This window comes from Balaenoptera acutorostrata, chromosome 20 (assembly GCF_949987535.1).
Source record: "Balaenoptera acutorostrata chromosome 20, mBalAcu1.1, whole genome shotgun sequence".
In the NCBI taxonomy this organism is placed as follows: Eukaryota; Metazoa; Chordata; class Mammalia; order Artiodactyla; family Balaenopteridae; genus Balaenoptera; species Balaenoptera acutorostrata.
Genome location: NC_080083.1, coordinates 33,415,904 through 33,438,472, shown reverse-complemented (window position 1 = coordinate 33,438,472; position 22,569 = coordinate 33,415,904).

Genomic DNA, 22,569 nt, shown 5'->3' with positions numbered 1-22,569 from the left:
GGTGTGCATTCCTGTGGCAAGGAAACTTTCTCTCATTCCAGAGCTGGCACATTGGCTCAGGACTGCCCTACCCCAAGGATTCAGGGATGTGCAGCCCGATTAGTTGATATCAGCCCTTCTGGCTCTTTCATGGATGAAACCAACTGGGAAAAGAGCTGTTCTAAGCTGCAGACCATGGTGTCTTTCCCTAGTCTACACAGAAACAGCACTCTGAGGGAGAGGAGCTCCTGGCGTTTGCTAGCTAAATCTCCTAGTCTGAAGTGAAATATTTCGTTGTAAGCGGGTAGATTCAGCCTTTCCACATTTTCTCAGCTGGCTATAAAGAGGGCACTCTGTTGGCAGACTTACTTGAGGCCCTGCTTCCCAGGCTGAAAACTTTGCTTTCATTCCTTAGGTGGCACATTGGCTCAGTACTGCCGTACCCCAAGGATTCAGGGATTTGCAGCCCGATTAGTTGAGATCAGCCCCTCTGGCTCTTTCATGAATGAAACCAACTGGGAAAAGAGCCGTTCTAAGCTGGGGACCATGATGTCTTTCCCTAGTCTACACAGAAACAGCACTCTGAGGGAGAGGAGCTGCTGGCGTTTGGTAGCAACATCTGCTATTCTGATGATAAACATTTCGTTGTAAGCGAGTAGATTCAGCCCTGCCACTTTTTCTCAGCTGGCTCTATAGGAGGGCACACTCTTGGCAGATTTACTTGAGGCCCTGCTTCCCAGGCTGAAAACATTGCGTTCTTTCCTTAGGTGGCACATTGGCTCAGAACTGCCCTACCCCAAGGATTCAGGGATGTGCAGCCCGATTAGTTGAGATCAGCCCTTCTGGCTCTTTCATGGATGAAACCAACTGGGAAAAGAGCCATTCTAACCTGGGGAACATGGTGTCTTTCTCTAGTCTACACAGAAACTGCACTCTGAGGGAGAGGAGCTGCTGGCTTTTGGTAGCAAAATCTCCGAGTCTGAAGTGAAACATTTCGAAGTAAGCGGGTAGATTCAGCCTTGCCTCATTTTCTCAGCTGGGTATAAAGGAGGGCACTCTGTTGGCAGACTTACTTGAGGCCCTGCTTCCCGGGCTGAAAACTTTGCTTTCATTCCTTCGGTGGCACACTGGCTCAGTACTGCCGTACCCCAAGGATTCAGGGATGTGCAGCCCAATTAGTTGAGATCAGCCCTTCTAGCTCTTTCATGGATGAAACCATCTGGGAAAAGAGCCATTCTAAGCTGCGGACCATGGTGTCTTTCCCTAGTCTGTACAGAAACAGCACTCTGAGGGAGAGGAGCTGCTGGCGTTTGGTAGCAAAATCTCCTAGTCTGAAGAGAAACATTTCGTTGTAAGCGGGTTGCATCAGCCTTGCCCTCTTTTCTCACCTAGGTATAAAAGAGGGCAGTCAGTAGGCCTCACCCTAGAAACCCACTAAAATTTCATAGAAAACAAAACAGGTCTCGGTGTGCATTCCTGTGGCAAGGAAACTTTCTCTCATTCCAGAGCTGGCACATTGGCTCAGGACTGCCCTACCCCAAGGATTCAGTGATGTGCAGCCCGATTAGTTGAGATCAGCCCTTTTGGCTCTTTCATGGATGAAATCAACTGAGAAAAGAGCCGTTCTAAGCTTGGGACCATGGTGTCTTTCCCTAGTCTACACAGAAACAGCACTCTGAGGGAGAGGAGCTGCTGGCGTTTGGTAGCTAAATCTCCTAGTCTGAAGTGAAATATTTCGTTGTAAGTGGGTAGATTCAGCCTTGCCTCATTTTCTCAGCTGGGTATAAATTAGGGCACTCTGTTGGCAGACTTACTTGAGGCCCTGCTTCCCGGGCTGAAAACTTTGCTTTCATTCCTTCGGTGGCACATTGGCTCAGTACTCCCGTACCCCAAGGATTCAGGGATGTGCAGACGGATTAGTTGACATGAGCCCTTCTGGCTCTTTCATGGATGAAACCATCTGGGAAAAGAGACGTCCTAAGCTGCGGATCATGGTGTCTTTCCCTAGTCTGTACAGAAACAGCACTCTGAGGGAGAGGAGCTGCTGGCGTTTGGTAGCAAATTCTCCTAGTCTGAAGAGAAACATTTCGTTGTAAGCGGGTTGCATCTGCCTTGCCCTATTTTCTCACCTAGGTATAAAAGAGGGCAGTCAGTAGGCCTCACCCTTTAAACCCACTAAAATTTCATAGAAAACAAAACAGGCCTCGGTGTGCATTCCTGTGGCAAGGAAACTTTCTCTCATTCCAGAGCTGGCACATTGGCTCAGGACTGCCCTACCCCAAGGATTCAGTGATGTGCAGCCCGATTAGTTGAGATCAGCCCTTCTGGCTCTTTCATGGATGAAACCATCTGGGAAAAGAGCCGTTCTAAGTTTGGGACCATGATGTCTTTCCCTAGTCTACACAGAAACAGCACTCTGAGGGAGAGGAGCTGCTGGCGTTTGGTAGCAACATCTGCTATTCTGATGATAAACATTTCGTTGTAAGTGAGTAGATTCAGCCTTGCCACATTTTCTCAGCTGGCTATAAAGGAGGGCACTCTGTTGGCAGACTTACTTGAGGCCCTGCTTCCCAGGCTGAAAACTTTGCTTTCATTCCTTAGGTGGCACATTGGCTCAGAACTGCCCTCCCCAAAGATTCAGGGATGTGAAGCCCGATTAGTTGACATCAGCCCTTCTGGCTCTTTCATGGATGAAACCAACTGGGGAAAGAGCCGTTCTAAGCTGGGGAACATGATGTCTTTCCCTAGTCTACACAGAAACAGCACTCTGAGGGAGAGGAGCTGCTGGCGTTTGGTAGCAACATCTGCTATTCTGATGATAAACATTTCGTTGTAAGTGAGTAGATTCAGCCTTGCCACTTTTTCTCAGCTGGCTCTATAGTAGGGCACACTCTTGGCATATTTACTTGAGGCCCTGCTTCCCAGGCTGAAAACATTGCGTTCTTTCCTTAGGTGGCACACTGGCTCAGAACTGCCCTACCCCAAGGATTCAGGGATGTGCAGCCCGATTAGTTGAGATCAGCCTTTCTGGCTCTTTCATGGCTGAAAGCAACTGGGAAAAGAGCCATTCTAAGCTGAGGAACATGGTGTCTTTCCCTAGTCTACACAGAAACTGCACTCTGAGGGAGAGGAGCTGCTGGCGTTTGGTAGCAAAATCTCCTAGTCTGAAGAGAAACATTTCGTTGTAAGCGGGTTGGATCTGCCTTGCCCTATTTTCTCACCTAGGTATAAAAGAGGGCAGTCAGTAGGCCTCACCCTTGAAAACCACTAAAATTTCATAGAAAACAAAACAGGCCTCGGTGTGCATTCCTGTGGCAAGGAAACTTTCTCTCATTCCAGAGCTGGCACATTGGCTCAGGACTGCCCTACCCCAAGGATTCCGTGATGTGCAGCCCGATTAGCTGAGATCAGCCCTTCTGGCTCTTTCATGGATGAAACCATCTGGGAAAAGAGCCGTTCTAAGTTTGGGACCATGATATCTTTCTCTAGTCTACACAGAAACAGCACTCTGAGGGAGAGGATCTGCTGGCGTTGGGTAGCAACATCTGCTATTCTGATGATAAACATTTCGTTGTAAGTGAGTAGATTCAGCCTTGCCACATTTTCTCAGCTGGTTATAAAGGAGGGCACTCTGTTGGCAGACTTACTTGAGGCCCGGCTTCCCAGGCTGAAAACTTTGCTTTCATTCCTTAGGTGGCACATTGGCTCAGAACTGCCCTCCCCAAAGATTCAGGGATTTGCAGCCCGATTAGTTGACATCAGCCCTTCTGGCTCTTTCATGGATGAAACCAACTGGGAAAAGAGCCGTTCTAAGCTGGGGACCATGATGTCTTTCCCTAGTCTACACAGAAACAGCACTCTGAGGGAGAGGAGCTGCTGGCGTTTGGTAGCAACATCTGCTATTCTGATGATAAACATTTCGTTGTAAGCGGGTAGATTCAGCCTTGCCTCATTTTCTCAGCTGGGTATAAAGTAGGGCACTCTGTTGGCAGACTTACTTGAGGCCCTGCTTCCCGGGCTGAAAACTTTGCTTTCATTCCTTAGGTGGCACATTGGCTCAGTACTGCCGTACCAAAAGGATTCAGGGATGTGCAGCCCGATTAGTTCAGATCAGCCCTTCTGGCTCTCTCATGGATGAAACCAACTGGGAAAAGAGCCATTCTAAGCTTGGGACCATGGTGTCTTTCCCTAGTCGACACAGAAACAGCACTCTGAGGGAAAGGAGCTGCTGGCGTTTGGTAGCAAAATCTCCTAGTCTGAAGTGAAATATTTCGTTGTAAGCGGGTAGATTCAGCCTTGCGACATTTTCTCAGCTGGCTATAAAGGAGGGCAATCTGTTGGCAGACTTACTTGAGGCCCTGCTTCCCAGGCTGAAAACTTTGCTTTCATTCCTTAGGTGGCACATTGGCTCAGAACTGCCCTCCCCAAATATTCAGGGATGTGCAGCCCGATTAGTTGAGATCAGCCCTTCTGGCTCTTTCATGGATGAAACCAACTGGGAAAAGAGCCATTCTAACCTGGGGAACATGGTGTCTTTCTCTAGTCTACACAGAAACTGCACTCTGAGGGAGAGGAGCTGCTGGCTTTTGGTAGCAAAATCTCCGAGTCTGAAGTGAAACATTTCGAAGTAAGCGGGTAGATTCCGCCTTGCCTCATTTTCTCAGCTGGGTATAAAGGAGGGCACTCTGTTGGCAGACTTACTTGAGGCCCTGCTTCCCGGGCTGAAAACTTTGCTTTCATTCCTTCGGTGGCACACTGGCTCAGTACTGCCGTACCCCAAGGATTCAGGGATGTGCAGCCCAATTAGTTGAGATCAGCCCTTCTAGCTCTTTCATGGATGAAACCATCTGGGAAAAGAGCCATTCTAAGCTGCGGACCATGGTGTCTTTCCCTAGTCTGTACAGAAACAGCACTCTGAGGGAGAGGAGCTGCTGGCGTTTGGTAGCAAAATCTCCTAGTCTGAAGAGAAACATTTCGTTGTAAGCGGGTTGCATCAGCCTTGCCCTCTTTTCTCACCTAGGTATAAAAGAGGGCAGTCAGTAGGCCTCACCCTAGAAACCCACTAAAATTTCATAGAAAACAAAACAGGTCTCGGTGTGCATTCCTGTGGCAAGGAAACTTTCTCTCATTCCAGAGCTGGCACATTGGCTCAGGACTGCCCTACCCCAAGGATTCAGTGATGTGCAGCCCGATTAGTTGAGATCAGCCCTTTTGGCTCTTTCATGGATGAAATCAACTGAGAAAAGAGCCGTTCTAAGCTTGGGACCATGGTGTCTTTCCCTAGTCTACACAGAAACAGCACTCTGAGGGAGAGGAGCTGCTGGCGTTTGGTAGCTAAATCTCCTAGTCTGAAGTGAAATATTTCGTTGTAAGTGGGTAGATTCAGCCTTGCCTCATTTTCTCAGCTGGGTATAAATTAGGGCACTCTGTTGGCAGACTTACTTGAGGCCCTGCTTCCCGGGCTGAAAACTTTGCTTTCTTTCCTTAGGTGGCACATTGGCTCAGGACTGCCGTACCCCAAGGATTCAGGGATGTGCAGCCCGATTAGTTGAGATAAGCCCTTCTGGCTCTTTCATGGATGAAACCATCTGGGAAAAGAGCCGTTCTAAGCTTGGGACCATGGTGTCTTTCCCTAGTCTGTACAGAAACAGCACTCTGAGGGAGAGGAGCTGCTGGCGTTTGGTAGCAAAATCTCCTAGTCTGAAGAGAAACATTTCGTTGTAAGCGGGTTGCATCAGCCTTGCCCTCTTTTCTCACCTAGGTATAAAAGAGGGCAGTCAGTAGGCCTCACCCTTGAAACCCACTAAAATTTCATAGAAAACAAAACAGGCCTCGGTGTGCATTCCTGTGGCAAGGAAACTTTCTCTCATTCCAGAGCTGGCACATTGGCTCAGGACTGCCCTACCCCAAGGATTCAGGGATGTGCAGCCCGATTAGTTGAGATCAGCCCTTCTGGCTCTTTCATGGATGAAACCAACTGGGAAAAGAACCGTTCTAACCTAGGGACCATGGTGTCTTTCCCTAGTCTACACAGAAACAGCACCCTGAGGGAGAGGAGCTGCTGGCGTTTGGTAGCAAAATCTCCTAGTCTGAAGTGAAATATTTCGTTGTAAGCGGGTATATTCAGCCTTGCCACATTTTCTCAGCTGGCTATAAAGGAGGGCACTCTGTTGGCAGACTTGAGGCCCTGCTTCCCAGGCTGAAAACTGCTTTCATTCCTTAGGTGGCACATTGGCTCAGAACTGCCCTCCCCAAAGATTCATTGATGCGCAGCCCGATTAGTTGAGATCAGCCCTTCTGACTCTTTCATGGATGAAACCATCTGGAAAAAGAGCCGTTCTAAGCTGCGGACCATGATGTCTTTCCCTAGTCTACACAGAAACAGCACTCTGAGGGAGAGGAGCTGCTGGCGTTTGGTAGCAAAATCTCCTAGTCTGAAGAGAAACATTTCGTTGTAAGCGGGTTGCATCAGCCTTGCCCTCTTTTCTCACCTAGGTATAAAAGAGGGCAGTCAGTAGGCCTCACCCTTGAAACCCACTAAAATTTCATAGAAAACAAAACAGGCCTCGGTGTGCATTCCTGTGGCAAGGAAACTTTCTCTCATTCCAGAGCTGGCACATTGGCTCAGGACTGCCCTACCCCAAGGATTCAGGGATGTGCAGCCCGATTAGTTGAGATCAGCCCTTCTGGCTCTTTCATGGATGAAACCAACTGGGAAAAGAACCGTTCTAACCTAGGGACCATGGTGTCTTTCCCTAGTCTACACAGAAACAGCACCCTGAGGGAGAGGAGCTGCTGGCGTTTGGTAGCAAAATCTCCTAGTCTGAAGTGAAATATTTCGTTGTAAGCGGGTATATTCAGCCTTGCCACATTTTCTCAGCTGGCTATAAAGGAGGGCACTCTGTTGGCAGACTTGAGGCCCTGCTTCCCAGGCTGAAAACTGCTTTCATTCCTTAGGTGGCACATTGGCTCAGAACTGCCCTCCCCAAAGATTCATTGATGCGCAGCCCGATTAGTTGAGATCAGCCCTTCTGACTCTTTCATGGATGAAACCATCTGGAAAAAGAGCCGTTCTAAGCTGCGGACCATGATGTCTTTCCCTAGTCTACACAGAAACAGCACTCTGAGGGAGAGGAGCTGCTGGCGTTTGGTAGCAACATCTGCTCTTCTGATGAGAAACACTTCGTTGTAAGCGGGTAGATTCAGCCTTGCCACTTTTTCTCAGCTGGCTCTAAAGGAGGGCACACTCTTGGCAGATTTACTTGAGGCCCTGCTTCCCAGGCTAAAAACTTTGCTTTCATTCCTTAGGTGGCACATTAGCTCAGAACTGCCCTACCCCAAGGATTCAGGGATGTGCAGCCCGATTAGTTGAGATCAGCCCTTCTGGCTCTTTCATGGATGAAACCAACTGGGAAAAGAGCCATTCTAAGCTGAGGACCATGGTGTCTTTCCCTAGTCTACACGGAAACAGCACTCTGAGGGAGAGGAGCTGCTGGCGTTTGGTAGCAAAATCGACTATTCTGAAGTGAAACATTTCGTTATAAGCGGGTAGATTCAGCCTTGCCACATTTTCTCAGCTGGCTATAAAGGAGGGCAGTCTGTTGGCAGACTTACTTGAGGCCCTGCTTCCCAGGCTGAAAACCTTGCTTTCATTCCTTAGGTGGCACATTGGCTCAGAACTGCCCTCCCCAAAGATTCAGGGATGTGCAGCCCGATTAGTTGAGATCAGCCCTTCTGGCTCTTTCAAGGATGAAACCAACTGGGAAAAGAGCCGTTCTAAGCTGGGGACCATGATGTCTTTCCCTAGTCTACACAGAAACAGCACTCTGAGGGAGAGGAGCTGCAAGCATTTGGGAGCAACATCTGCTATTCTGATGATAAACATTTCGTTGTAAGCGAGTAGATTCAGCCTTGCCACTTTTTCTCAGCTGGCTCTATAGGAGGGCACATTCTTGGCAGATTTACTTGAGGCCCTGCTTCCCAGGCTGAAAACTTTGCTTTCATTCTTTGGGTGGCACACTGGCTCAGAACGGCCCTCCCCAAAGATTCAGGGATGTGCAGCCCGATTAGTTGAGATCAGCCCTTCTGGCTCTTTCATGGATGAAACCAACTGGGAAAAGAGCCGTTCTAAGCTTGGGACCATGGTGTCTTTCCCTAGTCTACACAGAAACAGCACTCTGAGGGAGAGGAGCTGCTGGCGTTTGGTAGCAAAACCTCCTAGTCTGAAGTGAAACATTTCGTTGTAAGCGGGTTGCATCAGCCTTGCCATATTTTCTCACCTAGGTATAAAAGAGGGCAGTCAGTAGGCCTCACCCTTGAAACCCACTAAAATTTCATAGAAAACAAAACAGGCCTCGGTGTGCATTCCTGTGGCAAGGAAACTTTCTCTCATTCCAGAGCTGGCACATTGGCTCAGGACTGCCCTACCCCAAGGATTCAGGGATGTGCAGCCCGATTAGTTGATATCAGCCCTTCTGGCTCTTTCATGGATGAAACCAACTGGGAAAAGAGCTGTTCTAAGCTGCAGACCATGGTGTCTTTCCCTAGTCTACACAGAAACAGCACTCTGAGGGAGAGGAGCTCCTGGCGTTTGCTAGCTAAATCTCCTAGTCTGAAGTGAAATATTTCGTTGTAAGCGGGTAGATTCAGCCTTTCCACATTTTCTCAGCTGGCTATAAAGAGGGCACTCTGTTGGCAGACTTACTTGAGGCCCTGCTTCCCAGGCTGAAAACTTTGCTTTCATTCCTTAGGTGGCACATTGGCTCAGTACTGCCGTACCCCAAGGATTCAGGGATTTGCAGCCCGATTAGTTGAGATCAGCCCCTCTGGCTCTTTCATGAATGAAACCAACTGGGAAAAGAGCCGTTCTAAGCTGGGGACCATGATGTCTTTCCCTAGTCTACACAGAAACAGCACTCTGAGGGAGAGGAGCTGCTGGCGTTTGGTAGCAACATCTGCTATTCTGATGATAAACATTTCGTTGTAAGCGAGTAGATTCAGCCCTGCCACTTTTTCTCAGCTGGCTCTATAGGAGGGCACACTCTTGGCAGATTTACTTGAGGCCCTGCTTCCCAGGCTGAAAACATTGCGTTCTTTCCTTAGGTGGCACATTGGCTCAGAACTGCCCTACCCCAAGGATTCAGGGATGTGCAGCCCGATTAGTTGAGATCAGCCCTTCTGGCTCTTTCATGGATGAAACCAACTGGGAAAAGAGCCATTCTAACCTGGGGAACATGGTGTCTTTCTCTAGTCTACACAGAAACTGCACTCTGAGGGAGAGGAGCTGCTGGCTTTTGGTAGCAAAATCTCCGAGTCTGAAGTGAAACATTTCGAAGTAAGCGGGTAGATTCCGCCTTGCCTCATTTTCTCAGCTGGGTATAAAGGAGGGCACTCTGTTGGCAGACTTACTTGAGGCCCTGCTTCCCGGGCTGAAAACTTTGCTTTCATTCCTTCGGTGGCACACTGGCTCAGTACTGCCGTACCCCAAGGATTCAGGGATGTGCAGCCCAATTAGTTGAGATCAGCCCTTCTAGCTCTTTCATGGATGAAACCATCTGGGAAAAGAGCCATTCTAAGCTGCGGACCATGGTGTCTTTCCCTAGTCTGTACAGAAACAGCACTCTGAGGGAGAGGAGCTGCTGGCGTTTGGTAGCAAAATCTCCTAGTCTGAAGAGAAACATTTCGTTGTAAGCGGGTTGCATCAGCCTTGCCCTCTTTTCTCACCTAGGTATAAAAGAGGGCAGTCAGTAGGCCTCACCCTAGAAACCCACTAAAATTTCATAGAAAACAAAACAGGTCTCGGTGTGCATTCCTGTGGCAAGGAAACTTTCTCTCATTCCAGAGCTGGCACATTGGCTCAGGACTGCCCTACCCCAAGGATTCAGTGATGTGCAGCCCGATTAGTTGAGATCAGCCCTTTTGGCTCTTTCATGGATGAAATCAACTGAGAAAAGAGCCGTTCTAAGCTTGGGACCATGGTGTCTTTCCCTAGTCTACACAGAAACAGCACTCTGAGGGAGAGGAGCTGCTGGCGTTTGGTAGCTAAATCTCCTAATCTGAAGTGAAATATTTCGTTGTAAGTGGGTAGATTCAGCCTTGCCTCATTTTCTCAGCTGGGTATAAATTAGGGCACTCTGTTGGCAGACTTACTTGAGGCCCTGCTTCCCGGGCTGAAAACTTTGCTTTCATTCCTTCGGTGGCACATTGGCTCAGTACTCCCGTACCCCAAGGATTCAGGGATGTGCAGACGGATTAGTTGACATGAGCCCTTCTGGCTCTTTCATGGATGAAACCATCTGGGAAAAGAGACGTCCTAAGCTGCGGACCATGGTGTCTTTCCCTAGTCTGTACAGAAACAGCACTCTGAGGGATAGGAGCTGCTGGCGTTTGGTAGCAAATTCTCCTAGTCTGAAGAGAAACATTTCGTTGTAAGCGGGTTGCATCTGCCTTGCCCTATTTTCTCACCTAGGTATAAAAGAGGGCAGTCAGTAGGCCTCACCCTTGAAACCCACTAAAATTTCATAGAAAACAAAACAGGCCTCGGTGTGCATTCCTGTGGCAAGGAAACTTTCTCTCATTCCAGCGCTGGCACATTGGCTCAGGACTGCCCTACCCCAAGGATTCAGTGATGTGCAGCCCGATTAGTTGAGATCAGCCCTTCTGGCTCTTTCATGGATGAAACCATCTGGGAAAAGAGCCGTTCTAAGTTTGGGACCATGATGTCTTTCCCTAGTCTACACAGAAACAGCACTCTGAGGGAGAGGAGCTGCTGGCGTTTGGTAGCAACATCTGCTATTCTGATGATAAACATTTCGTTGTAAGTGAGTAGATTCAGCCTTGCCACATTTTCTCAGCTGGCTATAAAGGAGGGCACTCTGTTGGCAGACTTACTTGAGGCCCTGCTTCCCAGGCTGAAAACTTTGCTTTCATTCCTTAGGTGGCACATTGGCTCAGAACTGCCCTCCCCAAAGATTCAGGGATGTGAAGCCCGATTAGTTGACATCAGCCCTTCTGGCTCTTTCATGGATGAAACCAACTGGGAAAAGAGCCGTTCTAAGCTGGGGAACATGATGTCTTTCCCTAGTCTACACAGAAACAGCACTCTGAGGGAGAGGAGCTGCTGGCGTTTGGTAGCAACATCTGCTATTCTGATGATAAACATTTCGTTGTAAGTGAGTAGATTCAGCCTTGCCACTTTTTCTCAGCTGGCTCTATAGTAGGGCACACTCTTGGCATATTTACTTGAGGCCCTGCTTCCCAGGCTGAAAACATTGCGTTCTTTCCTTAGGTGGCACACTGGCTCAGAACTGCCCTACCCCAAGGATTCAGGGATGTGCAGCCCGATTAGTTGAGATCAGCCTTTCTGGCTCTTTCATGGCTGAAAGCAACTGGGAAAAGAGCCATTCTAAGCTGAGGAACATGGTGTCTTTCCCTAGTCTACACAGAAACTGCACTCTGAGGGAGAGGAGCTGCTGGCGTTTGGTAGCAAAATCTCCTAGTCTGAAGAGAAACATTTCGTTGTAAGCGGGTTGGATCTGCCTTGCCCTATTTTCTCACCTAGGTATAAAAGAGGGCAGTCAGTAGGCCTCACCCTTGAAAACCACTAAAATTTCATAGAAAACAAAACAGGCCTCGGTGTGCATTCCTGTGGCAAGGAAACTTTCTCTCATTCCAGAGCTGGCACATTGGCTCAGGACTGCCCTACCCCAAGGATTCCGTGATGTGCAGCCCGATTAGTTGAGATCAGCCCTTCTGGCTTTTTCATGGATGAAACCATTTGGGAAAAGAGCCGTTCTAAGTTTGGGACCATGATATCTTTCCCTAGTCTACACAGAAACAGCACTCTGAGGGAGAGGATCTGCTGGCGTTGGGTAGCAACATCTGCTATTCTGATGATAAACATTTCGTTGTAAGTGAGTAGATTCAGCCTTGCCACATTTTCTCAGCTGGTTATAAAGGAGGGCACTCCGTTGGCAGACTTACTTGAGGCCCTGCTTCCCAGGCTGAAAACTTTGCTTTCATTCCTTAGGTGGCACATTGGCTCAGAACTGCCCTCCCCAAAGATTCAGGGATTTGCAGCCCGATTAGTTGACATCAGCCCTTCTGGCTCTTTCATGGATGAAACCAACTGGGAAAAGAGCCGTTCTAAGCTGGGGACCATGATGTCTTTCCCTAGTCTACACAGAAACAGCACTCTGAGGGAGAGGAGCTGCTGGCGTTTGGTAGCAACATCTGCTATTCTGATGATAAACATTTCGTTGTAAGTGAGTAGATTCAGCCTTGCCACTTTTTCTCAGCTGGCTCTATAGTAGGGCACACTCTTGGCGTATTTACTTGAGGCCCTGCTTCCCAGGCTGAAAACATTGCGTTCTTTCCTTAGGTGGCACATTGGCTCAGAACTGCCCTACCCCAAGGATTCAGGGATGTGCAGCCCGATTAGTTGAGATCAGCCATTCTGGCTCTTTCATGGATGAAACCAAATGGGATAAGAGCCATTCTAAGCTGGGGAATATGGTGTCTTTCCCTAGTCTGTACAGAAACAGCACTCTGAGGGAGAGGAGCTGCTGGCGTTTGGTAGCAAATTCTCCTAGTCTGAAGAAAAACATTTCGTTGTAAGCGGGTTGCATCAGTCTTGCCCTCTTTTCTCACCTAGGTATAAAAGAGGGCAGTCAGTAGGCCTCACCCTTGAAACCCACTAAAATTTCAAAGAAAACAAAACAGGCCTCGGTGTGCATTCCTGTGGCAAGGAAACTTTCTCTCATTCCAGCGCTGGCACATTGGCTCAGGACTGCCCTATCCCAAGGATTCAGTGATGTGCAGCCCGATTAGTTCAGATCAGCCCTTCTGGCTCTCTCATGGATGAAACCAACTGGGAAAAGAGCCATTCTAAGCTTGGGACCATGGTGTCTTTCCCTAGTCGACACAGAAACAGCACTCTGAGGGAAAGGAGCTGCTGGCGTTTGGTAGCAAAATCTCCTAGTCTGAAGTGAAATATTTCGTTGTAAGCGGGTAGATTCAGCCTTGCGACATTTTCTCAGCTGGCTATAAAGGAGGGCAATCTGTTGGCAGACTTACTTGAGGCCCTGCTTCCCAGGCTGAAAACTTTGCTTTCATTCCTTAGGTGGCACATTGGCTCAGAACTGCCCTCCCCAAATATTCAGGGATTTGCAGCCCGATTAGTTGAGATCAGCCATTCTGGCTCTTTCATGGATGAAACCAAATGGGATAAGAGCCGTTCTAAGCTGGGGACCATGATGTCTTTCCCTAGTCTACACAGAAACAGCACTCTGAGGGAGAGGAGCTGCTGGCGTTTGGTAGCAACATCTGCTATTCTGATGATAAACATTTCGTTGTAAGTGAGTAGATTCAGCCTTGCCACATTTTCTCAGCTGGCTATAAAGGAGGGCACTCTGTTGGCAGACTTACTTGAGGCCCTGCTTCCCAGGCTGAAAACTTTGCTTTCATTCCTTAGGTGGCACATTGGCTCAGAACTGCCCTCCCCAAAGATTCAGGGATGTGAAGCCCGATTAGTTGACATCAGCCCTTCTGGCTCTTTCATGGATGAAACCAACTGGGAAAAGAGCCGTTCTAAGCTGGGGAACATGATGTCTTTCCCTAGTCTACACAGAAACAGCACTCTGAGGGAGAGGAGCTGCTGGCGTTTGGTAGCAACATCTGCTATTCTGATGATAAACATTTCGTTGTAAGTGAGTAGATTCAGCCTTGCCACTTTTTCTCAGCTGGCTCTATAGTAGGGCACACTCTTGGCATATTTACTTGAGGCCCTGCTTCCCAGGCTGAAAACATTGCGTTCTTTCCTTAGGTGGCACACTGGCTCAGAACTGCCCTACCCCAAGGATTCAGGGATGTGCAGCCCGATTAGTTGAGATCAGCCTTTCTGGCTCTTTCATGGCTGAAAGCAACTGGGAAAAGAGCCATTCTAAGCTGAGGAACATGGTGTCTTTCCCTAGTCTACACAGAAACTGCACTCTGAGGGAGAGGAGCTGCTGGCGTTTGGTAGCAAAATCTCCTAGTCTGAAGAGAAACATTTCGTTGTAAGCGGGTTGGATCTGCCTTGCCCTATTTTCTCACCTAGGTATAAAAGAGGGCAGTCAGTAGGCCTCACCCTTGAAAACCACTAAAATTTCATAGAAAACAAAACAGGCCTCGGTGTGCATTCCTGTGGCAAGGAAACTTTCTCTCATTCCAGAGCTGGCACATTGGCTCAGGACTGCCCTACCCCAAGGATTCCGTGATGTGCAGCCCGATTAGTTGAGATCAGCCCTTCTGGCTCTTTCATGGATGAAACCATTTGGGAAAAGAGCCGTTCTAAGTTTGGGACCATGATATCTTTCCCTAGTCTACACAGAAACAGCACTCTGAGGGAGAGGATCTGCTGGCGTTGGGTAGCAACATCTGCTATTCTGATGATAAACATTTCGTTGTAAGTGAGTAGATTCAGCCTTGCCACATTTTCTCAGCTGGTTATAAAGGAGGGCAATCTGTTGGCAGACTTACTTGAGGCCCTGCTTCCCAGGCTGAAAACTTTGCTTTCATTCCTTAGGTGGCACATTGGCTCAGAACTGCCCTCCCCAAAGATTCAGGGATTTGCAGCCCGATTAGTTGACATCAGCCCTTCTGGCTCTTTCATGGATGAAACCAACTGGGAAAAGAGCCGTTCTAAGCTGGGGACCATGATGTCTTTCCCTAGTCTACACAGAAACAGCACTCTGAGGGAGAGGAGCTGCTGGCGTTTGGTAGCAACATCTGCTATTCTGATGATAAACATTTCGTTGTAAGTGAGTAGATTCAGCCTTGCCACTTTTTCTCAGCTGGCTCTATAGTAGGGCACACTCTTGGCGTATTTACTTGAGGCCCTGCTTCCCAGGCTGAAAACATTGCGTTCTTTCCTTAGGTGGCACATTGGCTCAGAACTGCCCTACCCCAAGGATTCAGGGATGTGCAGCCCGATTAGTTGAGATCAGCCATTCTGGCTCTTTCATGGATGAAACCAAATGGGATAAGAGCCATTCTAAGCTGGGGAATATGGTGTCTTTCCCTAGTCTGTACAGAAACAGCACTCTGAGGGAGAGGAGCTGCTGGCGTTTGGTAGCAAATTCTCCTAGTCTGAAGAAAAACATTTCGTTGTAAGCGGGTTGCATCTGCCTTGCCCTCTTTTCTCACCTAGGTATAAAAGAGGGCAGTCAGTAGGCCTCACCCTTGAAACCCACTAAAATTTCAAAGAAAACAAAACAGGCCTCGGTGTGCATTCCTGTGGCAAGGAAACTTTCTCTCATTCCAGCGCTGGCACATTGGCTCAGGACTGCCCTATCCCAAGGATTCAGTGATGTGCAGCCCGATTAGTTCAGATCAGCCCTTCTGGCTCTCTCATGGATGAAACCAACTGGGAAAAGAGCCATTCTAAGCTTGGGACCATGGTGTCTTTCCCTAGTCGACACAGAAACAGCACTCTGAGGGAAAGGAGCTGCTGGCGTTTGGTAGCAAAATCTCCTAGTCTGAAGTGAAATATTTCGTTGTAAGCGGGTAGATTCAGCCTTGCGACATTTTCTCAGCTGGCTATAAAGGAGGGCAATCTGTTGGCAGACTTACTTGAGGCCCTGCTTCCCAGGCTGAAAACTTTGCTTTCATTCCTTAGGTGGCACATTGGCTCAGAACTGCCCTCCCCAAATATTCAGGGATGTGCAGCCCGATTAGTTGAGATCAGCCATTCTGGCTCTTTCATGGATGAAACCAAATGGGATAAGAGCCGTTCTAAGCTGGGGACCATGATGTCTTTCCCTAGTCTACACAGAAACAGCACTCTGAGGGAGAGGAGCTGCTGGCGTTTGGTAGCAACATCTGCTATTCTGATGATAAACATTTCGTTGTAAGTGAGTAGATTCAGCCTTGCCACTTTTTCTCAGCTGGCTCTATAGTAGGGCACACTCTTGGCGTATTTACTTGAGGCCCTGCTTCCCAGGCTGAAAACATTGCGTTCTTTCCTTAGGTGGCACATTGGCTCAGAACTGCCCTACCCCAAGGATTCAGGGATGTGCAGCCCGATTAGTTGAGATCAGCCATTCTGGCTCTTTCATGGATGAAACCAAATGGGATAAGAGCCGTCCTAAGCTGCGGACCATGGTGTCTTTCCCTAGTCTGTACAGAAACAGCACTCTGAGGGAGAGGAGCTGCTGGCGTTTGGTAGCAAATTCTCCTAGTCTGAAGAGAAACATTTCGTTGTAAGCGGGTTGCATCAGCCTTGCCCTCTTTTCTCACCTAGGTATAAAAGAGGGCAGTCAGTAGGCCTCACCCTTGAAACCCACTAAAATTTCAAAGAAAACAAAACAGGCCTCGGTGTGCATTCCTGTGGCAAGGAAACTTTCTCTCATTCCAGCGCTGGCACATTGGCTCAGGACTGCCCTATCCCAAGGATTCAGTGATGTGCAGCCCGATTAGTTCAGATCAGCCCTTCTGGCTCTCTCATGGATGAAACCAACTGGGAAAAGAGCCATTCTAAGCTTGGGACCATGGTGTCTTTCCCTAGTCGACACAGAAACAGCACTCTGAGGGAAAGGAGCTGCTGGCGTTTGGTAGCAAAATCTCCTAGTCTGAAGTGAAATATTTCGTTGTAAGCGGGTAGATTCAGCCTTGCGACATTTTCTCAGCTGGCTATAAAGGAGGGCAATCTGTTGGCAGACTTACTTGAGGCCCTGCTTCCCAGGCTGAAAACTTCTCTTTCATTCCTTAGGTGGCACATTGGCTCAGAACTGCCCTCCCCAAATATTCAGGGATGTGCAGCCCGATTAGTTGACATCAGCCCTTCTGGCTCTTTCATGGATGAAACCAACTGGGAAAAGAGCCGTTCTAAGCTGGGGACCATGATGTCTTTCCCTAGTCTACACAGAAACAGCACTCTGAGGGAGCGGAGGTGCTGGCGTTTGGTAGCAACATCTGCTATTCTGATGATAAACATTTCGTTGTAAGCGGGTTGCATCAGCCTTGCCCTCTTTTCTCACCTAGGTATAAAAGAGGGCAGTCAGTAGGCCTCACCCTTGAAACCCACTAAAATTTCAAAGAAAAGAAAACAGGCCTCGGTGTGCATTCTTGTGTCAAGGAAACTTTTTCTCATTCCACAGCTGGCACATTGGCTCAGGACTGCCCTACCCCACGGATTCCGTGATGTGCAGCCCGATTAGTTGAGATCAGCCCTTCTGGCTCTTTCATGGATGAAAGCAACTGGGAAAAGAGCCGTTCTAAGCTTGGGACCATGGTGTCTTTCCCTAATCTACACAGAAACAGCACTCTGAGGGAGAGGAGCTCCTGGCGTTTGCTAGCTAAATCTCCTAGTCTGAAGTGAAATATTTCGTTGTAAGCGGGTAGATTCAGCCTTGCCACATTTTCTCAGCTGGCTATAAAGGAGGGCACTCTGTTGGCAGACTTACTTGAGGCCCTGCTTCCCAGGCTGAAAACTTTGCTTTCATTCCTTAGGTGGCACATTGGCTCAGAACTGCCCTCCACAAAGATTCAAGGATGTGCAGCCCGATTAGTTGAGATCAGCCCTTCTGGCTCTTTCATGTTTGAAACCAACTGGGAAAAGAGCCGTTCTAAGCTGGGGACCATGATGTCTTTCCCTAGTCTACACAGAAACTGCACTGTGAGTGAGAGGAGCTGCTGGCGTTTGGTAGGAAAATCTACTATTCTGAAGTGAAACATTTCGTTGTAAGTGGGTAGATTCAGCCTTGCCTCATTTTCTCAGCTGGCTATAAAGGAGGGCACTCTGTTGAGAGACTTACTTGAGGCCCTGCTTCCCGGGCTGAAAACTTTGCTTTCACTCCTTAGGTGGCACATTGGCTCAGTACTGCCGTACCCCAAGGATTCAGGGATTTGCAGCCCGATTAGTTGAGATCAGCCCCTCTGGCTCTTTCATGAATGAAACCAACTGGGAAAAAGCCGTTCTAAGCTGGGGACCATGAGGTTTTTCCCTAGTCTACACAGAAACAGCACTCTGAGGGACAGGAGCTGCTGGCGTTTTGTAGCAACATCTGCTATTCTGATGATAAACATTTCGTTGTAAGCGAGTAGATTCAGCCTTGCCACTTTTTCTCAGCTGGCTCTATAGGAGGGCACACTCTTGGCAGATTTACTTGAGGCCCTGCTTCCCAGGCTGAAAACATTGCGTTCTTTCCTTAGGTGGCACATTGGCTCACAACTGCCCTACCCCAAGGATTCAGGGATGTGCAGCCCGATTAGTTGAGATCAGCACTTCTGGCTCTTTCATGGATGAAACCAACTGGGAAAAGAGCCATTCTAAGGAGGGGAACATTGTGTCTTTCCCTAGTCTACACAGAAACTGCACTCTGAGGGAGAGGAGCTGCTGGCGTTTGGTAGCAAAATCTCCTAGTCTGAAGTGAAATATTTCGTTGTAAGCGGGTAGATTCAGCCTTGCCTCATTTTCTCAGCTGGGTATAAAGTAGGGCACTCTGTTGGCAGACTTACTTGAGGCCCTGCTTCCCGGGCTGAAAACTTTGCTTTCATTCCTTAGGTGGCACATTGGCTCAGTACTGCCGTACCAAAAGGATTCAGGGATGTGCAGCCCGATTAGTTGCGATGAGCCCTTCTGGCTCTTTCATGGATGAAACCATCTGGGAAAAGAGCCGTCCTAAGCTGCGGACCATGGTGTCTTTCCCTAGTCTGTACAGAAACAGCACTCTGAGGGAGAGGAGCTGCTGGCGTTTGGTAGCAAATTCTCCTAGTCTGAAGAGAAACATTTCGTTGTAAGCGGGTTGCATCAGCCTTGCCCTCTTTTCTCACCTAGGTATAAAAGAGGGCAGTCAGTAGGCCTCACCCTTGAAACCCACTAAAATTTCAAAGAAAACAAAACAGGCCTCGGTGTGCATTCCTGTGGCAAGGAAACTTTCTCTCATTCCAGCGCTGGCACATTGGCTCAGGACTGCCCTATCCCAAGGATTCAGTGATGTGCAGCCCGATTAGTTCAGATCAGCCCTTCTGGCTCTTTCATGGATGAAACCAACTGGGAAAAGAGCCATTCTAAGCTTGGGACCATGGTGTCTTTCCCTAGTCGACACAGAAACAGCACTCTGAGGGAAAGGAGCTGCTGGCGTTTGGTAGCAAAATCTCCTAGTCTGAAGTGAAATATTTCGTTGTAAGCGGGTAGATTCAGCCTTGCCTCATTTTCTCAGCTGGGTATAAAGTAGGGCACTCTGTTGGCAGACTTACTTGAGGCCCTGCTTCCCGGGCTGAAAACTTTGCTTTCATTCCTTAGGTGGCACATTGGCTCAGTACTGCCGTACCAAAAGGATTCAGGGATGTGCAGCCCGATTAGTTGCGATGAGCCCTTCTGGCTCTTTCATGGATGAAACCATCTGGGAAAAGAGCCGTCCTAAGCTGCGGACCATGGTGTCTTTCCCTAGTCTGTACAGAAACAGCACTCTGAGGGAGAGGAGCTGCTGGCGTTTGGTAGCAAATTCTCCTAGTCTGAAGAGAAACATTTCGTTGTAAGCGGGTTGCATCAGCCTTGCCCTCTTTTCTCACCTAGGTATAAAAGAGGGCAGTCAGTAGGCCTCACCCTTGAAACCCACTAAAATTTCAAAGAAAACAAAACAGGCCTCGGTGTGCATTCCTGTGGCAAGGAAACTTTCTCTCATTCCAGCGCTGGCACATTGGCTCAGGACTGCCCTATCCCAAGGATTCAGTGATGTGCAGCCCGATTAGTTCAGATCAGCCCTTCTGGCTCTTTCATGGATGAAACCAACTGGGAAAAGAGCCATTCTAAGCTTGGGACCATGGTGTCTTTCCCTAGTCGACACAGAAACAGCACTCTGAGGGAAAGGAGCTGCTGGCGTTTGGTAGCAAAATCTCCTAGTCTGAAGTGAAATATTTCGTTGTAAGCGGGTAGATTCAGCCTTGCGACATTTTCTCAGCTGGCTATAAAGGAGGGCAATCTGTTGGCAGACTTACTTGAGGCCCTGCTTCCCAGGCTGAAAACTTTGCTTTCATTCCTTAGGTGGCACATTGGCTCAGAACTGCCCTCCCCAAATATTCAGGGATGTGCAGCCCGATTAGTTGAGATCAGCCATTCTGGCTCTTTCATGGATGAAACCAAATGGGATAAGAGCCGTTCTAAGCTGGGGACCATGATGTCTTTCCCTAGTCTACACAGAAACAGCACTCTGAGGGAGAGGAGCTGCTGGCGTTTGGTAGTAACATCTGCTATTCTGATGATAAACATTTCGTTGTAAGTGAGTAGATTCAGCCTTGCCACTTTTTCTCAGCTGGCTCTATAGTAGGGCACACTCTTGGCGTATTTACTTGAGGCCCTGCTTCCCAGGCTGAAAACATTGCGTTCTTTCCTTAGGTGGCACATTGGCTCAGAACTGCCCTACCCCAAGGATTCAGGGATGTGCAGCCCGATTAGTTGAGATCAGCCATTCTGGCTCTTTCATGGATGAAACCAAATGGGATAAGAGCCGTCCTAAGCTGCGGACCATGGTGTCTTTCCCTAGTCTGTACAGAAACAGCACTCTGAGGGAGAGGAGCTGCTGGCGTTTGGTAGCAAATTCTCCTAGTCTGAAGTGAAATATTTCGTTGTAAGCGGGTAGATTCAGCCTTGCGACATTTTCTCAGCTGGCTATAAAGGAGGGCAATCTGTTGGCAGACTTACTTGAGGCCCTGCTTCCCAGGCTGAAAACTTTGCTTTCATTCCTTAGGTGGCACATTGGCTCAGAACTGCCCTCCCCAAATATTCAGGGATGTGCAGCCCGATTAGTTGACATCAGCCCTTCTGGCTCTTTCATGGATGAAACCAACTGGGAAAAGAGCCGTTCTAAGCTGGGGACCATGATGTCTTTCCCTAGTCTACACAGAAACAGCACTCTGAGGGAGCGGAGCTGCTGGCGTTTGGTAGCAACATCTGCTATTCTGATGATAAACATTTCGTTGTAAGCGGGTTGCATCAGCCTTGCCCTCTTTTCTCACCTAGGTATAAAAGAGGGCAGTCAGTAGGCCTCACCCTTGAAACCCACTAAAATTTCAAAGAAAAGAAAACAGGCCTCGGTGTGCATTCTTGTGTCAAGGAAACTTTTTCTCATTCCACAGCTGGCACATTGGCTCAGGACTGCCCTACCCCAAGGATTCCGTGATGTGCAGCCCGATTAGTTGAGATCAGCCCTTCTGGCTCTTTCATGGATGAAAGCAACTGGGAAAAGAGCCGTTCTAAGCTTGGGACCATGGTGTCTTTCCCTAATCTACACAGAAACAGCACTCTGAGGGAGAGGAGCTCCTGGCGTTTGCTAGCTAAATCTCCTAGTCTGAAGTGAAATATTTCGTTGTAAGCGGGTAGATTCAGCCTTGCCACATTTTCTCAGCTGGCTATAAAGGAGGGCACTCTGTTGGCAGACTTACTTGAGGCCCTGCTTCCCAGGCTGAAAACTTTGCTTTCATTCCTTAGGTGGCACATTGGCTCAGAACTGCCCTCCACAAAGATTCAAGGATGTGCAGCCCGATTAGTTGAGATCAGCCCTTCTGGCTCTTTCATGTTTGAAACCAACTGGGAAAAGAGCCGTTCTAAGCTGGGGACCATGATGTCTTTCCCTAGTCTACACAGAAACTGCACTGTGAGTGAGAGGAGCTGCTGGCGTTTGGTAGGAAAATCTACTATTCTGAAGTGAAACATTTCGTTGTAAGTGGGTAGATTCAGCCTTGCCTCATTTTCTCAGCTGGCTATAAAGGAGGGCACTCTGTTGAGAGACTTACTTGAGGCCCTGCTTCCCGGGCTGAAAACTTTGCTTTCACTCCTTAGGTGGCACATTGGCTCAGTACTGCCGTACCCCAAGGATTCAGGGATTTGCAGCCCGATTAGTTGAGATCAGCCCCTCTGGCTCTTTCATGAATGAAACCAACTGGGAAAAAGCCGTTCTAAGCTGGGGACCATGAGGTTTTTCCCTAGTCTACACAGAAACAGCACTCTGAGGGACAGGAGCTGCTGGCGTTTTGTAGCAACATCTGCTATTCTGATGATAAACATTTCGTTGTAAGCGAGTAGATTCAGCCTTGCCACTTTTTCTCAGCTGGCTCTATAGGAGGGCACACTCTTGGCAGATTTACTTGAGGCCCTGCTTCCCAGGCTGAAAACATTGCGTTCTTTCCTTAGGTGGCACATTGGCTCACAACTGCCCTACCCCAAGGATTCAGGGATGTGCAGCCCGATTAGTTGAGATCAGCACTTCTGGCTCTTTCATGGATGAAACCAACTGGGAAAAGAGCCATTCTAAGGAGGGGAACATTGTGTCTTTCCCTAGTCTACACAGAAACTGCACTCTGAGGGAGAGGAGCTGCTGGCGTTTGGTAGCAAAATCTCCTAGTCTGAAGTGAAATATTTCGTTGTAAGCGGGTAGATTCAGCCTTGCCTCATTTTCTCAGCTGGGTATAAAGTAGGGCACTCTGTTGGCAGACTTACTTGAGGCCCTGCTTCCCGGGCTGAAAACTTTGCTTTCATTCCTTAGGTGGCACATTGGCTCAGTACTGCCGTACCAAAAGGATTCAGGGATGTGCAGCCCGATTAGTTGCGATGAG